The sequence below is a fragment of the Vicugna pacos genome, chromosome 3 (assembly GCF_048564905.1).
Source record: "Vicugna pacos chromosome 3, VicPac4, whole genome shotgun sequence".
NCBI classification, from domain to species: Eukaryota; Metazoa; Chordata; class Mammalia; order Artiodactyla; family Camelidae; genus Vicugna; species Vicugna pacos.
Genome location: NC_132989.1, coordinates 94,565,726 through 94,586,399, shown reverse-complemented (window position 1 = coordinate 94,586,399; position 20,674 = coordinate 94,565,726). Strand labels below are relative to the sequence as shown.

Sequence of the window (20,674 nt, the reverse complement as noted above, 5' to 3'; positions counted from 1 at the left end):
AGAAGTTTAAAATGACCAGGAAAAACTTTTATGACTTTTATGTGACCAAAGTCTGAAATTGGATCAGCTATAACTGAATAGTCTACTTCTGTTCTCTTAATGCAGCAATCTCATGCTGGGCATAGATTATGGTGGGAGTCAGGAGACTTGAATTCTGGTCTAGACTTGGCCAATAATTTGCTGTGAGCTTAGAAAACTTGCTAATCTGTTTTAGTCTCCATTTCTTTGACTGTATAGTGAGATTTCTTGACTCTAAGCTGGCTTTTGGGTCTAATATCCTTTAATCTAACTTCCACCAATCCACTGGGAATGCTAGGGATACATGAATAAGTGCCTTTCCCAGGAGCCAGCCTGAGGATAAGAAAATACTGCTTTTTGGTGAATTTTCAGGGGTACAGAAAGTAGAAGACTCAGGGCTTAGGGAAACACAGCCGTGGCGTATGTTTACATTCCCTTGCCTTCTGGGCATATACAGATGCCCTTCACCTCCGCTATTCATTTTGCCTACAGCTTTTGTTTTGTTTCCTGAAGGAAGCCCAGGATCTCTTGCAGTGAGAGCACGATATGGCAAGGAGGAAACTAACAAGGAGGCATTGGATGCTGTCATACCTGGAAGTGAATAAGAAAGAGGTGGGCATTTCTAGCTGCGGGCAGGCGTGGGCACCCCTGGGGCCACCTAACCTCATGACCAGGTGAGGGAATGTTGCTAAGGACTGGTGGATCACAGACATGCTGTGCCTTAGCAAGCACCTGCTTCACCTACAACTCCAAGTATATTGGCAGTACACTCACCAGAGTCTGGATTTAGAGTAAGTCAAGAGCGGACTATGTTTTAATGATATCCTCAGAGCTTCCGTAGTAGGCACTCAATATATGTCTACTGAATGAATGAATATCCTGGCAGTATAGGATCGTAACAACTAGAGAGAAACTACTTACTCCTGGGAACAGCTGTTCCAAGACCAGACAATGGAGTGCCAGGATCAAGGGTATGGGCTCCATCTCAATTTCTCCCCCTTGTAATTCTTTATCTTGTGTTGGCACCAGCTTTCTCCATTACAAGGACCTCTGAAGAAGGAAGGTGGTTGAGGACCATCTATCTTTTCCTATATACTTATTTTGACATTTATTTTATTACAATAAAAAAACGTGTAACATAAAATTTACCATCTTAACCATTTTTAAGTGTACAGTTCAGTTATATTAAGTATATTTACATTGTTGGATATCAAGGTCTATCTCTTTTTAAGAGAAACTCCTGAGACCTGAAAGATACATAAATTTTCAGAAATGAGATATTATAGGAGAAATGGCTACAGACTGGCTTTCTAAAATTTATATTTAATTTTGTAATACATTATTAGACAATTGATGCTATGCTTTTATGATTAAAAAATCCTTCAATGGTTGAGTTTAAAAGAAAGAGATAACATGGTGGCCATGACTATTATAAATGCATTTGCTGCATCTTTCAATTTTGGACTTTCTCTTATGATATGAAATCTTTAGGTATCACATTCTTATTTCCTCTTTGCTTAAGTGAGCATCTTCTGAGTTAAATAAAGCTAAGTTGCAGTACCACATATCACAATTATATGCTACTGCTTGACATGATACTAAAGAGTGAAAAATAGCTGAAGAAAACTTCCCTTCCTCCTTTCTCTCCCTATTTCTGCCTACTGGGTGCCAAACTCTATGCAGGGCCCTGCAGATACAGCAAAAAATAGGACAAAGTCTCTGGTTGAGACAGACAAGTCATTACAATAGGAGATGGTAGGTTTGGAAGAGGGGAATGTCCATGATGCTGGAGGACCAGTTGGGTCTGTTGTGGTAATGCAGGTGAGATGTGAGGTGGCCTGAACCAGGGCTTTGAGGATGGTGAGAGATTTTGGCTTTTGGAACAACTCGGTGGGTTCATGTTTCTGTGGAGGCCATGGATCCAGGTGGCCCTGACCCGCCTGATCACTGTCCAGCAGGTGTTGTAAAATGTTCACATACCAATCTGTTTGGTTTGGTTCACACAGTGTTATTATTATTATTATTATTGAAGTGTAGTCAATTACAATGTGTCAATTTCTGGTGTACAGCATGTTTCAGTCATATACATATATTTGTTTTCATATTCTTTCTCATTATAGGTTACTGTAAGATATTGAATATAGTTCCTTGTGTTATACAGAAGACATTTGTTTTTTTAATTTATTTTATATATAGTAGTTAGTATTTGCACATCTTGAACTCCCAATTTATCCCTTCCCACCCTCTTTCCCCTGGTAACCATAAGTTTGTTTACTATGTCTTGAGTCTATTTCTGTTTGTGGATAAGTTCATTAGTGTCTTCTTTTTTCTTTTCTTTTTAGATTTCACCTATGAGTGACATCATATGGTAGTTGTCTTTCTCTTTCTGGCTTACTTCACTTAGAATGACAGTCTCCAGATCTATCCATGTTGCTGCAAATGGCATTATTTTATTCTTTTTATGGCTGAGTAGTACTCCATTGGATAAATATACCACAGCTGCTTTATCCAGTCATCTGCTGATGGACATTTAGGTTGTTTCTATGTCTTGGCTGTTGTAAATAGTGCTGCTATGAACATTAGGATGCATGTATCTTTTTGAATTTGAGTTCCCTCTGGATATATGCCCAGGATTAGGATTGTTGGATCATATGGTAGGTCTATTTTTAATTTTTTAAGGAATCTCCATAATGGCTACACCAAACTACATTCCCACAAACAGTGTAGGAGGGTTCCCTTTTCTCCACAGCCTCTCAAGCATTTATGGTTTGTAGACTTTTGAATGATGGCCATTTTGACTGGTATGAGGTGATACCTCATTACAGTTTTGATTTGCATTTCTCTGGTAATTAGCAATACTGAGTATTTTTTCATGTGCCTCACACAGCATTACTATTATTATTATTATTATTTCTAATGTGTAATGGTCCATTTATTTCCAACTGTTAGTCCCCTATTATAATATTTCAATTTTAAATCTGTTCCCTTATCTTCAGGTATGAATTTCACATTTCCAAGAACAATTTAATTAGACCATAAGTGACTTAGATTCCTAACCTACTAAAAGGAAAATTGTTTGAATAGAGTAGTACCATGTTCATTTAAAACCACCAAATATGGAACCAGAAATCAGAAGAGAAACCAAAAGTGGAAAATTTTTAGATCACCTCTGTCCAATGGCAACTCACTCATCTATGCTGGGAATTTCTGTATACTGTATCATGACCAAACCCAAACACAAATTGCAATCAACCTACCACAAAATTATATTAATGATATTTAGAGCTTTCTGGCAATTCTAAGAAGATTTTGTTTGCAAAATATTTATAGAAGCTTTATTTTTTAATGTGTGTTACTTGCCAAAATAAAATACAAATTTTTAATATTTAGTGGGTGTGTACTGGGATACCTGACCCAGTTGTTACACTGGGGAAATCTGCCTGTTCTCTTGGTAAATGCTTTCCTGAGCTCCCCTTCCTCCAGGGGGCACATTCTCCCAGAGAACCCCCAAGCCCACTTCCCTACAATCTGGCTATGAAGAAGTTCCACCTGGCATTAAGGGCCTCCAGCTCCCTGCTGCATCACAAGATCTCATATCCATTTGCTGACTATCCTTGCCCTCAGCCATGATGACTGTTAAATACTTTGACTATCACCCCTGCCTTTAGGTGACAAGGTCTGCAGCCTCTGGGCTGGATCCTGCCAGCTTTCCATTCCTCTCTCTCCATCACAGATGGCTTTGGAGTTTGGGTTAATTTTGTGGTTAGCTTTTAATTATAAAAGCTGTTTTATTTTTGGAAGTGTTTACATTTCCATAGCACAGTGCTTAGCCCTGATCAATCTGGAGAGGATTAGGTAAATTTTTATAACCTACGGGAAAACAGGAAATTCTGTTTTATTTTTGCAGCTTTAACACATAATGTGATTTTTTTCAGCAATTGAATGCCATTCCAGAGACATACTTAAGTTCTTTACAGGCAGCATCAGGTAGCACCATGGCTAGAAAAAAGGAAATAATAATAATAATACACCTGCATGTACTTTCTAAATCCAGCCTGTTGGCCTTTCCTTCTCAAACAGCCCATCCCTGGGAGACCTGAAGGCCAACGTTAGAGGAACCTGTTGTTCCTCCTCCAAGAAATTGTTCTGCGTCTAGAGAAACACGTGTTCCGTTTTAATTAGAAACCGGTGGGGCACTGGGCCCGCTGGCTGGCTGTGCGGCCACGCTGTCAACCGGAGGGTTGAGCGGAGGCCAGGAGTCTGATTATCTTCAGGGTAAGGTATTCGGTTACACGAGGGAGGGGAGCTGGTGGCCAGTCCGCCTAACTGGATAAAACGTTCTGGGTGTCAGAGGCTAAGGACAGGGTGGAAGAAAGTGATACACGGAGAGGGGTGAGGGGAGGAGAGCAGGCCAGCCTGCCGTCCATCATTGTCAGCTGTGAGGAGGTCACTGTGCCTCCCCACTGTGTCCCCTCGAAATGGAGTGCGTGGGACAAAATCATGGTGGGGTTCGGTTGGTTGGTGCCCCTTCCCACTGTTCTACAGCACTCCCTCCCCACGATCACCCAGATAAACCCACTTCTCACTAACAGCTAATTGGCTAACTTATTGGCACCTCCCTAGCAGCTTTCCTGAGATGGTGGAATTGTGGGAGAGGCAGGCTTTCTTGAATTCCCCTCCCTCTGAAGCAGAGGCAGTAGCTCCCCAGGTCCTCTCCCACCACCAGCTGGAATTTACTGCTTTTATAGCTGTTATTACATCGCATCGTAACCACGGCTCACAGGCCTCCCTCCACGCTAGAAGGTGGACCACGTGACACCAACGACCAGCCCTTCCGCTTGTTTGTAGAGCCAGCATCTGGCTCCACATCTTAACTCAGTAAGTGGAATAAATGTTTGTCAACCAAAGGCAGGCAAAATCCAGGCGTGGTGGGGAGCAACACTGACTGTGCTGTGTGCATTTCCCACAGCCACGCTGCTTTCAAGGATCCAAAGCGTGGTAAGACCTTGAATTATAGTCACTGAAGGGTTTAAGAGATGGAAACTGGTTGTTGCTTGATGTAAATAATCTCTCCAAGATATGCTTGACCCTCAGATGTCAGTCTGGACAAATCAGTATACAAATTATATTCATTTTGATTCCATTTGGAACGCTCTGTGTACTCTGGTGCCGCTGTGTTGGAACTGGTGGAGCTAATTTGTTGCGCTCCCACGGAGCCGAGGCCGGCGGGAGGCGCTTTGCTGGTGTTAACATCACCGCGGTGCCTGGAGGCAGAGCCGGTCCTCACTGCGCGCTTGGGGAACCCGGGGCTCAGAAGGGTTCCAAGGTGACGGGACCCCGTGTCCCGAGAGACTCAGTTTCCAGACTCTGTCGCTTGTCATAATGGCTTTGGGGGAAGTTACTTAACTATAGTCATTAAAGCCAGAATATTTGGAAAGCAGTCAACGTTTGTCTTGGCCAACCCATGCTGGGCCCGTGCATTGAGGGGTGCCGTGGTGTGTGAGTGACTTGCCCCGTGTCAGATGCACCCACGTTGATGAGAACTTTGTGACCTCTTTGTTCCCTTTTTTTGGGATGGGAGGAGAGAAGGCTCCAAGATCGGCATACTTTCAATTGTGCTCATTCCGGAGTTTGGAAGAGCCTGTTCAACTCACAAGCTGAACAGGCCTTTCTCTTGGACCTGAAAGATTTATGACTTGATGGGCCAAAAACCCCACTGCAAAAACCTCACTGAGCTTGTTTTTCACATTGTCTTCCAAATATCAACTCAGATTCACAGGACCGTCTGGCCCACAGACAGTCACCCATTGGCCTCTGCACAGTGTGTTATTGTACAGCACTTCCTCAGGAGCTATAATTAGGTGATGGTGTAAGGAGGCCACAGCACACACTTGAATAGCGACTCTATTTGGGTCATGATGTCACTTGCCCACTCGAGTCCCTGCTCATCATATGGCCTTCGCTGGAGTGTGGTTAGAATTCAGTGCACATGAAATCAGACCTTCACTGAATTTCCCGTGAAGTAATGATAGCACTTAGGATGAATCACTTGGGATGAGAGCCTTTACATACCTGAAATAATTATGACTTAAGAGCCGAGAGTTCTGGGAACCTCACTTTTTAGCTCTTTAATCTGGATAAGCCCCTCAACCTCTCTGAGACTTCCTTTGTTCATCTGGAAATTGGGGTTCATGGTACCAGTAACTCCAGTGGGTTATAATGTGTAGTGTGCAAGTTACTTCCCTCTCCCCCCACCCCCACCCAATCAATGGCCATATCCTGAGCATCCCGCCTCTTAACGTATCTCTCAACTCCTTCCATGTTTCTTTGTCTCTGTGGCCACCGTCCTGGGCCCAGCTGCTGTCCTCTTTCACCTTAGACCATTGCACTAGCATCTTGGCTGGTTTGTCGCATGCACTCCTGTATCTCACTAATAGATTTGCTGCTTCCAGAGTGATCTTTCTGGACAGTCACCTGGAACATAGCCTCTAGCTGAAAAACCTTCTAGTGGCATCTCTGTGCTCTTAGGATAAAGCCCCAGTTCCTCCTCTTGACCTCCAAGACCCTGCAGGATCTGTCCTTGTCTGTATCTCAGAGCTTATGCATGTCCTGCCACGCTTCCCCTCACTCCCAGCATTTCAGCCAAATCAGCTTATCTGCAGCAACTCAACTACATCAAGAACTCTCCTCGTTAAAAGACCTCTGCACTGGATGTTCCTTCTGCCTAGCACAGTCTCTCCACCTTCTCAATCCCCTGCCATGCCCTGCCAACTCCAGAGGCTCCTTCAAGAACGAGTTTGAAATGATGCTTCCTTAGGAAATCCTCCTGAGACATTCCTGCCCCCATTATATAATCTCCCGATAAACATCGTCTTCCTAGACTATGTCGCAACTCCAGTTAAATAATTACCTGGGAAAATATTTATTTAAAGCCTGTCTCCCTCTCTGAGCTGTTTCTTGAATCCCATCTTATTTCCAGTACACTAGGTGGCACATAACATTCACTGATAAAACATTGTGGAGGGGATAAATCTTGCTCCCCCTCTCAGCACTTTATGCCGCCATTTTCTGCTGTTGAACATTCCTCGGGCACCTTTGCTATTTAATCTCCAGCCTCCCCTTGATTGAGAGGGCAGATGGCTCTGTGCGAGGAAACCCCATCTCTGGGTTTTCTTGGTCACCAGGGTCTGGGTGGGAACCACGGGAGGAATCAGGAGGAGTCATCGGCCTGCTGAATGTCAGAGCTAGAAAGAGGCTTAGGGTTCAACGAACCCTATGGTCACATTTTACAAATGGGGAACCTGAGGCCAGGAGAAATTGAATGCTGTGCCCAAGAGCAGAGCTAAGGAATGGATTCAATGGCTCTAAAATGTTCTTTCATCAGACATTAATACACCCATATGAAAATATGTATTTATACATAATTTATAGGATTTATTTTATCATTTTCATTGCTATTCCCCAATTGATCCTCATAGCAGCCTTGAGAAGAAGGCAGGGCAGGCATTGTTCATCCTCATTATACAGATGAGGAAGCAAGAACAGAGTGTCTGGGTGATTTATATCTACACCCACGGTCAACCCAACTTACAAGTGCAAAAGTCTGACTGGCTCCCTGAACTTCTGCTTCTTGGGCACATGTTTTCCCCATTGTATTGCTCTGCACCTCTTACAAATAAATACTTGGGCAATTCCATTTCTGGTAAGAAATGCATTGGCCAGGGAGCCACAAGTGGGAGCAAAGCAAAGTTCTGCTTTGTCCTCTTGCTCATCTAGTGGCTGTGACGCCCATGACCCACCTTTCCATCTGTCAGGTGACACAGCGTAGTCAGAGGACGTGACTGGAAGAGAGTATAGGCTCCGTGGAGTCAGCCTTATCCTGGTTCAAGACCTGGCTCTGCTCCTTCCAACCAGGTGGTCCTAACCAGGTTAATAGTCACCTCTCTGAGCTATAGGTGTCCAGTTGTAAAATGTGGGTACTGATTGCGTCTCCCTCCTAGCTCTGTTCAGGATTAAATGAGGTCGTGCTTATAAGACAGAGAAAACAGAAGGCATTCTAAACACTATTTATCCTAACATCCAAGGCAGCCTGGAGCAACAAAGTTGAGAAGAAAAATGTTGGGAAAGGCCATCTTTTGGATGGAAGAGTTATAGGGGGTTGTCAGAAGGGCAAAATGAACCTCGGAGGTGTGGTTACAAAGGGAGCAGGTTTGCAGACTGATGCAGATGATGTATGTGAGCTGCAGTCTTGTTGGCTGCGTCCTGATTTCACGTGAGTCCCCATGGGTCACACCTGTTGTGTGAGTGCATGCTTGCTCCCTGGGGTGGAGGGGATGGAGTGGGGGTGTCGAGCAGGGGGCAAACAGCATCCCAGCAGCCCCCTGGCCTCCAGCAGCACCATCAACACATTTCTGCACAAATTATGTTTCCTATCTCTGCCCCTGGAAGGGGAAAGTTAAAAAAACAAACGCGAGAAAATGTTTATGAATTAATCTGTTTGACAATCGGAAAATGGTTTTATTCTTAAAGCCATTTGGGAGTTTTTGTTTTTCTAGGCTGTGACTTCACAAAATGTATCCAGAAATGGTGCTTTAAGGAACTTAATTGAACTGTGAACACTGTCATTTAGGAGTACCTTTTTTTCACAGTCTAAAAGTTGATGTCTAGAACACCATCCCCAATGGTTAAATTAGAAAGTATACATTGAGAAGGGCCTTCCATGATCAACATTTAAATTAAAATTTCATGGCAGTCTCAGGAGTAAGAAAGAGGGGTTGTGGAAGGAGGTGGCAGGTGATCAGAGTAGAGAGACTCAGTTTAAAAAAAAAAAGAGCCCAGATCATTCATTTCTGGGGAGGGAGGTCTGTTCCCTAGCAGCTTCTCAGACAGAAGTCATGGCCCTGGGGAATTCACCAGGTTCAAGGGCTGTGCCTCAGCCCACAGGCTCTGTCACTGCATTTTGTCCACAGATCAAGGGTAAGTCCACGGGCACTTAAACTAATCCAAGACACTGGATTAGTTAATTTCCAGCACGAAATCACCATGGCAAGGTCCACATTGGCGTAGCAAGCTGGTTTTCTCCTTTATCAGGCAGCCGTATAACCGAGTCAAGTCAGAGGAATTGAATGTCAATGGGGGAGGGAGAGAGCATCTGAGTCAGCCCTGCCACCAAGGCCCAAGGGCATCAAGTCCCCAAGCCAGGGCTCCTGTCCCTTTGGGAGGACACTACCCACATCTGCATCCATGAGAGCTCTGCTCCTGTTGCCACCAAACCCTGTTTTGAAGGGCACATCCTTTTTTCTAAGGAGAAGACAAAAGATTTCTCTTCTCCAAAGAGATGTACAGTCAAATATTTTTCCAAGATTGAAAATGGTGAGTTCAAGTTAATAAATGAGATATTCAGGATGCCAAAGAAATTGAGACAGGGGCATATTTCTTGAAATATCTTCTCGTGAAGGAAAAGAAAGTAAATGATGTTACGATGTGTGGGGGTGGGAAAGGAAGGTGGTCTCTGGACTATTCTGACTGGCTCAGCTTAGTTAAATTGTTGAGAACAAGAAACCAAGTAGTAATTATCTAAGTGGATTGGGGAAAGCACAGTGGTGGTGGGTCAGTATGATACAGTGTCTCCACTGTGTCTGCCTCCAGATCCCTATTCACCTGCTTCTACCCACATGCCTGAGATCTCACCCACCCTGTGGCATCAGTGCTCACATGGGTGCAGGTAACCCTTAACTCTCTCTCCCCTTCCCTTTTCTCTGTTGTCTCTCCAATTTTCTCTTTTCCTTCACTACCCTAACCTCTTCACTCAATACACGTTTATCACGAACCTACTTTGTGCCAGGTACCATGTAGGTGCTGGAGACACAGTGGTAAAAATAACTGCCACCCTGCACTTATGACCCGTCACCACCAAGCCAAGATTAGTGTTGTGCTCACTCAGTTCTCTCTGCTGCTCCCCTGAGACCGTGCGTCCTTTCCCCTCATCTCCTGGCAGAAACACTCATCTTTCAAGCCTTAGCTTAAGGCCCCTTCCTTACTGGAGCTATCATAAATCTCTCCCTCCTCTGTACCCCAGCTGCCACTGGCCTTTGATGTGCTTGAAGTGTTCCGTGCCAGGCTCCCCCACATCCAACCTGTGTGATCTGGGCAGGTCACTGTGCCATAGTTTCCTCGTCTGTAAAAGGAAGTCAATGCTGATATTGCAAGGAAGGCAAAACTTCACCTCTACCCATCTTAGGTTTTCAGTTGGGACTCTTCACCAAAAAGATTAACAAGAGAAAAACAAACAGTTTACAAGTGCATGCAGTGCACATCACGCGGGAGAAACCTGAAGAAAAAGTAACTCAAAGTGGTGGCTTAGAATTTTGGCTTATCTAGTATCTTCAACAAAGAACAATAAATCTAGAGAGAAATGATGGGACAAGGGAAAGCAATTTTAGGATTCCAAGGGCAGCAAACTGTGGGAAGGTAAATATATGGGAAGGAACTAATGGAGTGAAGTTTGTTTGCAGATTCCTCTGGGTGCTCTCTGAACTGATAAGAATCTGTTTCCAGTAAAAGGAGAATTTATACCCTGCCTTTAGGCAGAAAAGTGGGAAATTTTTCTGAGTTTGTTGCTTCTTAATCGCCTTTAGCTCCAAATAATTTTTATGTCAAAGATGCATATTTTGGGGGGACATGTTCTGCTTTCTTTCAATATCCATTTCAAGCTGTTTTGAAACATAGTCTGGCCCATTGTGCACCCAGTAAATATCAGCTGCTGTGGTTAATGATAATGATGATGGTAACAAGGGAGAGGGAAGTGGTGTAGCCACTACGGAAAACAGTATGGTGGTTTCTCACATAGTTAAACATCGAGTTGCCACATGACCCAGCAATTCCACTCCTATGCATATACCCAAGAGAAATGAAAACACATACCCACACAGAGACTTGTACACAAATGTTTATAGCAGAATTATTTGTAATAACCCAAAAGCAGAAACAACCTAAATGTCTGTTGACAGATGAATGGATAAACAAATTGTGGTATGTAATACAAAGGAATATTATTCAGCCATGAAAAGGAATAAAGTTCTGACACATCTTACAACCTGGATGGATCTCAAAGCCATTATCCAGCAGCTTCCTAAGGGATGAGTTTGGGCTTATAGAAAATCATCTTCTAACAGTTTGTTCCAAAGTAGTGGCTGTGAACACAGACCTGAAATACTAGGATTTGGATGAAAAAGAGGGAACATGTTCCCAAACAACAGATAGTGTGAGAAGAGGACCAAGCAAACACTAGGGAAGATGGTGGGTGGGATGCAGGGATTCCTGTCAGCACTGGACAGAAAGGGGCAGAGGGGAGAAAAAGGAGGGGTTGCAAGGGACTATGGCCACCAGGGTGTGTGATCCATGCTCTGGGGAGGGCCCTGAAGCCAGGGCAGTGAATGGACCGTGAGACTCTGGGCTAAGAGATCTGGGAGGATTTTGTGGGATGATTTAGAAGTCTCGGGAGAAATAAGGCAGCTGTAAGGAAAGACTCCAATTGTGGGGAGTGTGTGTCAGGTGAGGCTGAAACAGTCTGTGGGATTCAGCAGACTCTGCACCTAATAGCAGGGGGAGTGCCTCAGCCCAGGTCTTGACAGCACATGTGGAGATGGCTGACGCTATGTTGTTTTGCTGGGCAGAAGGTGGGGCTGTGAGAGGCGACTGCAGACTCCCTTACTCAGGGCATATCTCCCAGCTCTCCAGTTCCTAGACTCTATCAGACATTGTTTCCCTCGGTTCCTGCAGCCTTTGGTTCCTCCCTCACTTTGACCTTATTCTTCTTTCCCAGTAGACTGGAAGCATCTTGAAGGCAGAGGCTGTGCCTTGGTCACCACACAGCTCAGGCAGGAAGTGCTCACTCTCTGCTCATTTGGTAGAAAAGAATCTCACCATTTAGGGAAGAGGCCTGCCTTCCAGATGCCCACAGAAAATGAAAATGCCTTCCTGGTTGATGGTTACAAATGGCCTTCCTGACTTGCCTGGTGGGGACAGGAGGTAGAACTCACATCCATTCCCTAGAAGAGGAATGAATAAGTCCCTAGGAGAGGTCAAAGTTCATCTCTTTTTTCTTTCCTCCCAGCGTTTGCATTTTTGCATGTGGGAAGCCTGGTAGGTGTCTTCCTGGGTAATGGTATGTCTGAGCTGGACAGGGATGAAAGAGGGTGAGGGAGACTTGATACGTGATGAAGGAGGAAAGAACCAGGAAGAGCTCCACTTACCAGACTTCCCATGTACACGGGCCAGGCCCCAGGCATCGGTGGCCATGAGCTTGGGATCAGGGAGCCTACACTTGGCCGGGTCTCTGCTGCTCCTGGGAGGCCCTGGGCCATCCAGCTGTGTTTAGAGCTGTGCTTAGTGGACTGTTTGCAACAGTCAGTGTTATAGATGAACTGCAGTTTCACCTCTGGGTTCTCTGTTCTTGGGGAGCGGATACCTTCTGCTCTTCAAGCCAATGTTACCTGCCTGATAGGGCTTTTCATATAAATTCTTCAGTTTCCAGTGTTAACTCTGCTTGTGACTATTTACCCTCACACTAAGGCCAGTCTTGTTGAGAATAATCCTAGATCAATATTCTTTAAAATTTTTTTCTATTTTTAAATTTTTAATATTTTAAAATTGAAACATAGTTGATTTACAATGTTATGTTAGTTTCTGGTGTACAGCATAGTGATTCAGTTATACACACAAGTATACACATTTTTTTTCATGTCTTTTTCATTATAGGTTGTTATGAGCTATTATAGTTCCCTGTGCTATACAGTAGGACCTTGTTGTTTATCTATCCTGTACATAGTAGTTAGTATCTGCAAATCCCAAACTCCCAGTTTATCCCTCCCTCCCTCCTTCCCCCTACCCTCTGGTAACCATAAGCTTGTTTTTTATGAATCTCATTTCTGTTTTGTAAATCAGTACATTTGCGTCATTTTTTTAGATTCCACATGTAAGTGATATCGTATGGTATTTTTCTGTGTCTTTCTGGCTTATTTCACTTAGTATAATAATATCCAGATCCATCCATGTTGCTGCAGATAGCATTATTTCATTTCTTTTTATTGCTCAGTAGTATTTCATTGTATGTATGAAACACACACATACATATATGTAACATATATATATACACACACTACATTTTCTTTATCTTTTCATCTGTCAGTGGCTTTTGCAAATAGTGCTGCTGTGAACATTAGGGTGCAAATATCTTTTTGAATTAGTTTCCTCTGGATATATGCCCAGGAGTAGGATTGCTGGATCATATGGTAAATCTATTCTTAGTTTTTTAAGGAATCTCTATGATATTCTCCAAGTGGCTGTACCAATTTACATTCCTACCACTAATGTAGGAGGGTTCTCTCTTCTCCACACCCTCTCCAGTGTTTATTATTTGTAGACTTTTCATGATGGCCATTCTGACTGGTGTGAGGTGGTACCTCATTGTAGTTTTGATTTGCATTTCTTGAATAATTAGTGATGTTGAGCATCTTTTCATGTGCCTTTTGGCCATCTGTATGTCTTCTTTAGAGAAATGTCTATTTAGATCTTCTGCCCAGTTTTTAATTTGGGTTGTTTGTTTTTTTTTGATATTGAGCTGTATGAACTGCTTGTATATTTTGGAAATTATTCCCTTGTCAGTCTGCAAATATTGTTTGCAAATATTTTCTCCCATTCCGTAGGTTGTCTTTTCATTTTGTTTATGGTTTCCTTTTCTGTGCAAAAGCTTTTAAGTTTATTTAGGTCCTATTTGTTTATTTTTGTTTTTATTTAGATTACTTTAGGAGATGGATCCAAAAAAATATTGCTACAATTTATGTCAAAGGGTGTTCTGCCTACGTGTTCCTCTAGGAGTTTACAGTATCCAGTCTTACATTTAGGTCTTTGATCCATTTTGAGTTTATTTTTGTATATGGTGTTAGAGAATATTCTAATTTCAGTCTTTTACAGGTAGCTGTCCAGTCTTCCCAGAGCCACTTATTGAAGAGACTGTCTTTTCTCCATCGTGTATTCTTGCCTCCTTTGTCGTAGATTAATTGACCGTAAGTGTGTGGGTTTATTTCTGGGCTTACTATCTTGTTCTGTTGTATCCTAGATCAAAATTCTTAAAGTACTATCTTCAATGTGTCTTTCCTCTGTAAACATCTCCCATGGTCTTCATTGCTGCTACCCAAAGCATGGTTTGAGGACCAACAGCACAAGCATCACCTGGGAGCTTGTTAAACATGCAGAATCTCAGGCTCCATCCCAGACCTCCTGAATCAGAATCCACATTTTAACAAGGTCTCTGGGTGCTTTGTATACATATTGAAGTTGGAGGAGGTCTGATTGACATAGACTGAGATAAACACAACTTCTAAGCTGACCCCATATCACTCATTGTGCCTCTAAATAAATAAACATTCACTTCAGAATATCCTGATCTAAATCAGCTTGGTGCCCTTAAAAGCTCTCTCTTAACATGTGTGCTTCTGGCTTTTAGTTTCAGACTTCATTCTTATTTTTGCGTACAGAAATTTTTCTAGTACATATTCTTGCAAAACTAATTTCTCCTGAGATGCTGCCTTTATTTCTCCATTATTCCATGTCCCACAGTCAATCTCATGGATTGTCCCACAGGCCAATCCCATGTCCTCTGCACTTCCACACCCAGCCTGGAATTCCAGAATGCTACACCATATGAGAGTCCATAATCCCTTTCTCTGCCTGAGAATGAGTTGGGTAGACTTCAGAACATGCCATGTTTATTTATTTACACTTCTGTATCTTTGCTCAGCTGGGGTCCCCTATGGAAGTTCTTTTACCCATTGGCTTATGCTTTCATGGTCTAGCTGAAGCCACACAGCTTGCTTGAAGCTCTTCCTAGAGCCATCAGAAGTATCAAGGCCATACTGCTCCCTCCTTTCTCCAAGCTCTCAGATCATCTGTCTGAAACTATGATTTGGGTACCAAATCCCATGGACCTTTGCACTGAGGTGGCAACTGGTTTATATGTTTACTAAGAAACAACACAATGTTTTGCCTTTTCCTTTTAAATTTTGAAATAATTTTAGATGGAAAAGTTGTCAAAATAATAAGAGGAGAGCTCCCATATACCCTTCACCCAGCTTTCCCTAATGTTAACATCTTCTATAACCATGTGGAGTGATCAAAACCAGGAAATTGACTTTGGTACAATACTATTAACCAAACTACAGATCTTATTGAGAGAGATTTCCCCAGTTTTCCTATTAATATTCTTCCCCTGTTCCAGGATCCAATCCAACATCTCACCTTGAAGTAGCTGTCGTGTCCCCTTAGTCTTCTCCAACCTGGGAATAATTCTTCTGTCTTTCCTTGTTCCTCCTACACTTGACACTTTTGAATAGTGCTGGTCAGCTACTTTGTAACACGTCCTTCAGTTTGAGTTTGGTGCTTTCTCAAGGCTAGACTGAGGTTTTGCATTTTTGGCAAAAAATTACACAAGAAGGATTTTGTGTTCTTCTCAGAGCATCGTTATATCAGGAGATGTGATATCAACATGCTTTATTACTGATGATCTTAGCCTTTATCACCTGGTTGAGGTGGTTTCTGCTAAGTTTTCTCTACTGGAAAATTACTATTTCCCCCTTAGTAATTGATAACTATTTTGAGAGAGATACTTTGAGATTATGCAAATATCTTTTTCTCTTCAAATATATGCCCACTAATTTTAACATCCACTCTTGGATCTACCTACAAAAGTTATCCCTGTGGCACCCACTGTGTATGTATTCCTAAGTGCTTAGTTGTGTGAGATAAGTAAACCCTATTTAAATCATTGCAATAGGGTTTTCTTTTCTTTTTTTTTTTATTGCTGTTTCAAGGGTTTTTTAAAAACATTTTTATTGATTTATAATCATTTTACAATGTTGTGTCAAATTCCAGTGTTCAGCACAATTTTTCAGTTATACATGAACATACATATATTCATTGTCACATTTTTTTCTCTGTGAGCTGCCATAAGATTTTGTGTATATTTCCCTGTGCTATACAGTATAATCTTGCTTTCTTTTAACTGAACCTTCTTTGGATTGTCTTTCTAATAGGATCCACTACAACAGGGTTTGAATCTGATAAATGGCACAATCAAATAAATAAAGCATTCCTTCATTCATCCATCCATCCAATATTCCTTTAATTTTTTTGTAAACAAAACAAAACAAAACTGAATGCCAATCTCTGTGTTTCTCTCAGTTATGCCCTAACTAGTATCCCCTACTCCCTGCTGTTCTGTTTGAATTGTTATGTGAACTTGCTGTTTTGGCCAAATGAGTGAGCCAAGATAGGAACATTAATTTTTTTGAGCAGATGGCTATCAAAATGAGTCTGACAAAAGAGGCGCCAGATTGTTTTCCTGGAATGTGCCATCATAGAAATGACTCTGTCATGGACATCTGTTGTTTGTATCTGCCCAGCATCCATCACCCCTTCTTTAGATCACAGTACCCAAGTTTCCTTTGCAGAATCTCCCCTCCCGTGTTCTGAGTCCATGTGGTTTAGTGGAGCTGGCCCACCTGCTGGCATCAGAGGTGGGCACATGTCCTATGCCAGGACAAATTAGCCATCCCTCTGGCCATAGTAATTGACTGAGAAATTGGCATCTGGCTCTAGTTGGCCAATCAGAATCTCTTCCAGGATCCTTGGTGGAATTATCACTGGGTATCTAAGAGAGTTCGCTTGAAGCCTGTAGCTTCCACTGGACATCTTTGCCACCACGTGGGAGAAAAACAGACTGAGAACAAGGCCAACACAGTGGAAGACAGTGAAGTGGAGAGATGAGGGGCCTATTCCTCATGATGTCAGTTGAACACTGAAAAGCTTTTCCTGAAGCTAGATCCACCCTAGGACTTTTCAGTTGCATGAGCCAATTGGTTTCCTTTCATTGTTTAAGGCAGCTTGGGTGGAGTTTCTGCTACTTGTAACTCCAAGTCCTAACAAATGCAGATGTTTTTTGAGCATCTACTGCACATGAGGGCGTACCCTTCAGGATTCAAAGAAGAGCCAGACGTGGCCCCAGCATGCCAGGAGCCCTCAACCTAGCACAGAATATAAGACCCAGGCACAAATATCCCCAAGAAAAGGGGCCCATGCCATCAGCCTGATCCATGCATGAAGAGCTTGGCTGGAGGACCACAGCAAAGGGAGTGATGAATACCAGCTGGGAGGAATTTGGAGCATGGATGAGATGAGGGACATTGTTCCTGGCAGAGGAAAAGGCTTGGGCAAGGGTCCAACATTGAAAAGGAAGGTTCTGGGTGGTGGTGGTGGTGGACCTAGAGAAAAGATTTGTTCAGAACAAATTGTGGAGGCTCTGATTGGCAGTCTGAGGGGTCTGATTGGCAGTGGGAGGCGAGAGAGGGATTTTGAGTAGAGGAGGGAGGTGATGAAGCTGATTTGGCAACAGCGAGTACAATTGGAGGGGAACAGTTGGGAGGCAGGGGACTGGTGAGGAGGCCAATGCGACCGCAGCTGAACCTCAGTGCAGGGCTGGGAAGGACCAGACGGAAAAAGAAGGCTGGAGGCGGATGGAATCCCAGCCTCTGAGAACATTCTGCCGAGAGAGGCTTTGGCCATATTTGCTCAAGAATCTTCCTCGTCGTATCATTTGAAAGCCATACTTTTTATTTCATGCTAAACATTGTCAGAGGGAGCAGTGGCAGATTCATCCTGAATGTGAGCCAGTCGGCCTGGCATGCACACTTTTAATGGCATTCCAGACCTCGGGGCCTGGCAGACTCCCTCGGAACCCTGCCCCTGCTCTGGCTCCTGCCTTACCCAGAGTGAGGATGGCAGGAGGAGCGTCTCCCTTCTAACTTCAGGGCCTTCTGAGCAGAAAAGTTCACGAATGGGACTCCACCCAGCACCCCTACCACCACCACCACGAGACAAGTGCAGCTTGGCCTTCTTGGAGATGCCACTGCTTTGGTTTCAGCCATTCTGTCCACACCTCAGTCCTCTTCTCTCTCGTCTTCCACACACACAGTCTTGAGTAAGTCCCGCCCGCACTGCTGTGGCTAACCCTCCTCCAAGTCACCCCCATCACCCATGTGGATTCCTGCAGCAGCCTGGCTGGTGTCCTGGCTGCTCCAGTCTGTAACTCAGCAAAGCAGCAAGAACAATCCTTTAACATTACAAGTCAGATCCTGTCACCCCTCTTCTTAAAACCTGCTGATGGCTTTCTGCCCGATTCAGAATAAAATCCTAAATCCCAACGATGGCTCCAGGGGATTCTACGTGCTCCGACCCTTGGTTACCTCTCCATCTGTATTGCCTACCACTCCCTTTTCACTTTGAGCCTTCACTCCTGCTCCTCTGCTAACTGCTATCTTTCTCTTCTTGACTCACGACGTGCCTCATCATAACAAAAGCTTGTATCTGTCAGGATAGGTTAAGATATGCTGTAGTAACAAATAACCTCCAAATTTCCATGGCTTGAATAATACCAGGTTATTGCCCATTCACCAGGCCATGTCTGCTGTGGGTGGGGCGGAGTGGCTCTGCTCTTCAGAGTTACTCCAAGCTGACAGAGCAGCCACCATCTTGAATGTTTCTGGTTGCCGTCCTATCGAGAAAGAAACTGTTGAGGTTCTCACAATGGCAATTCAATGTTAGGCTCAGAAGAAACACATGTCTCTTCTGCTCATGCTCTCTGGCCAGTCACTGGCCTCAGTCAAGCACAAGAGAACCCAACTGTGTAATCTAACCATGTAGCCAGGAGTGGAAGGGATCTGTCATTATTTGGTGAGCAGCAGTGTTGGAGACCAGGATAGCTGGTTTTTCTATGTGTGTATGTGTCATAGATTAGAATCCCTTGGAGTGTCTTCCAGCCAGCAATTGTGAACTCTGGTGGGGTTGGCCAGGTAGGTTAGGGTAGAGGGCAGGTGGAGAGAGAGGATGGTGGGGAGGGTTGGTTACCTTTCAGGGAGAAATGAGAACACGGCTGAGTTTGGCTGCTTCACTGGGCCAGTCCAGTGGTTGCATGTAAGAAAACAGGGTGGTAATTTGTCGGGTCCTTTGGGCCAAGTGTTCCTCTGTACTGATGGTGGGCTGGAAAGATCCACCCCTGCCCAGATGTATACCTTCTGATGTCTGCGGTTCTTCCATTAGTGATCCGGTCCTTTTGTTCTAAAATAGAGTTTCCCAAGTTGTGTCCAGCCATACACTTGTATGAGATGTCAGCAGATGCTCCTTGTTCAAATAAGATGTGAAATGCTGGGTTAAACAAAATTAAGCAGGTTTTTCCTCTGCAGGCCTTCTCAGGGCCTTGTTTGATATGTAACGTGTACTCTCATCTACCTGACAGATACTCAAGGCCCAGCTTGCATGTCATTTTCTCTTGCCAGATTTAGCAAATTAAAATACAGGATGCTCAGCTGAACTTCAGGTAAACAACAAGTAATCATTCTAGTAGACATATATCCCAAATAGAGCATGTCCCAAACGTTGCCCTGGACATAGTTATACTAAGAAATGATGCTTGTTTAGCTGAAATTCAAATGACCTGGGAACCCTACTCTGTGGTTGGCCCTGACTCATTTTTTTTCAGGTTCCCTTCCCACCTGCTGCTCGCGGAGGCGTTCTAGCACTCTCTACGCACCTGTCACTGCACACCCTCCCGCCCGTCTGCACTCTGACATCATTATCCTCACCTGCCACGGGCCCGGGACGTGGCAGCGTATTAGTTGTCACGTATGAGTAAGTGGGTGCTTTCTTCTTATTTCCCGAGCTCTCTATTTATTTTCAGGGATGACTTGGCAGCATCTGGTTTTGATTTCATTCAGGATGTTGTGCGAGGAGACAGGAGTCAAGTTAACTGTTCCCTGGGATTACAGTAACACTTTTCTTAACAGAGATGTGTCCCAACAATACACTTTGGGCTCAGACATTTCATTACCCGATGGAAGAAAGCCCGAGGCCCGTGGCTGACGCTTATGTCCCCTCCCTGCCACTGTGAACCGAGAAGCAAAGGTGGACGGTGTGAAGTCTCAGGCTCCCTCCTCCCCGTGATTCTGGGGTCAGACAGCAAATCAGCTGTGGCCCAAGAGGGTCCCTGTGTGTGAAGGGGAAGGGACTTTCTGATTTTGAGGCCGATTTTCCACATTTACTTGGAAGTGGATTGATTCTTGTAAAAGTTCTTTTAAACTGTCACTTCGGCGTCTGACACACAGAAGAAAACTGGCCCGAGGTGATGGTGGGCACAAGCTCCCTGAGACCATCAGAGCCTGGTGTCCGGGCTCCTGACTCTGGGCCCTCACACCACTCTCATGAGCAGCAAGGATTCTGTGAATGCAGCATTCCTCTGAGGAAAACCATGAGGGGGTCAGCCCCTCAAGACTATAGGCCAGCCAGAGCACTGGTGGTTCTAAACAGCTTGAGCTGGGTGAGGCTTTGCAGTGAGCATGGTGAAAGTTCCTTGTCTTACTGCTGCTAAGAATTTCCCAGCTTTCAACACACTTTCCCTTTCTCGGTTGAATGAAATTTCCAAAGTTGACCACTGGTTAATCACGCCGAACAAGAAGCCACAATGCCCAAATGTCCAGACTGTGTGTGTGTGTGTGTGTGTGTGTGTGTGTGTCTGGGGATTCTGTCTCTTCACTAGTCTCTAGTCCCC

At 44.0% G+C, this 20,674-nt stretch overlaps 1 long non-coding RNA gene across 1 annotated transcript; it reads left to right on the top strand.

Annotated features, from left to right (window-relative positions):
• Positions 1–542: 542 nt before the first annotated feature.
• On the top strand, positions 543–19,748 carry LOC140689814 (uncharacterized). Its single transcript, XR_012064938.1, has 3 exons — positions 543–630; positions 13,993–14,084; positions 19,610–19,748. It is a non-coding gene; the product is annotated as an uncharacterized lncRNA (long non-coding RNA).
• Positions 19,749–20,674: the final 926 nt, after the last annotated feature.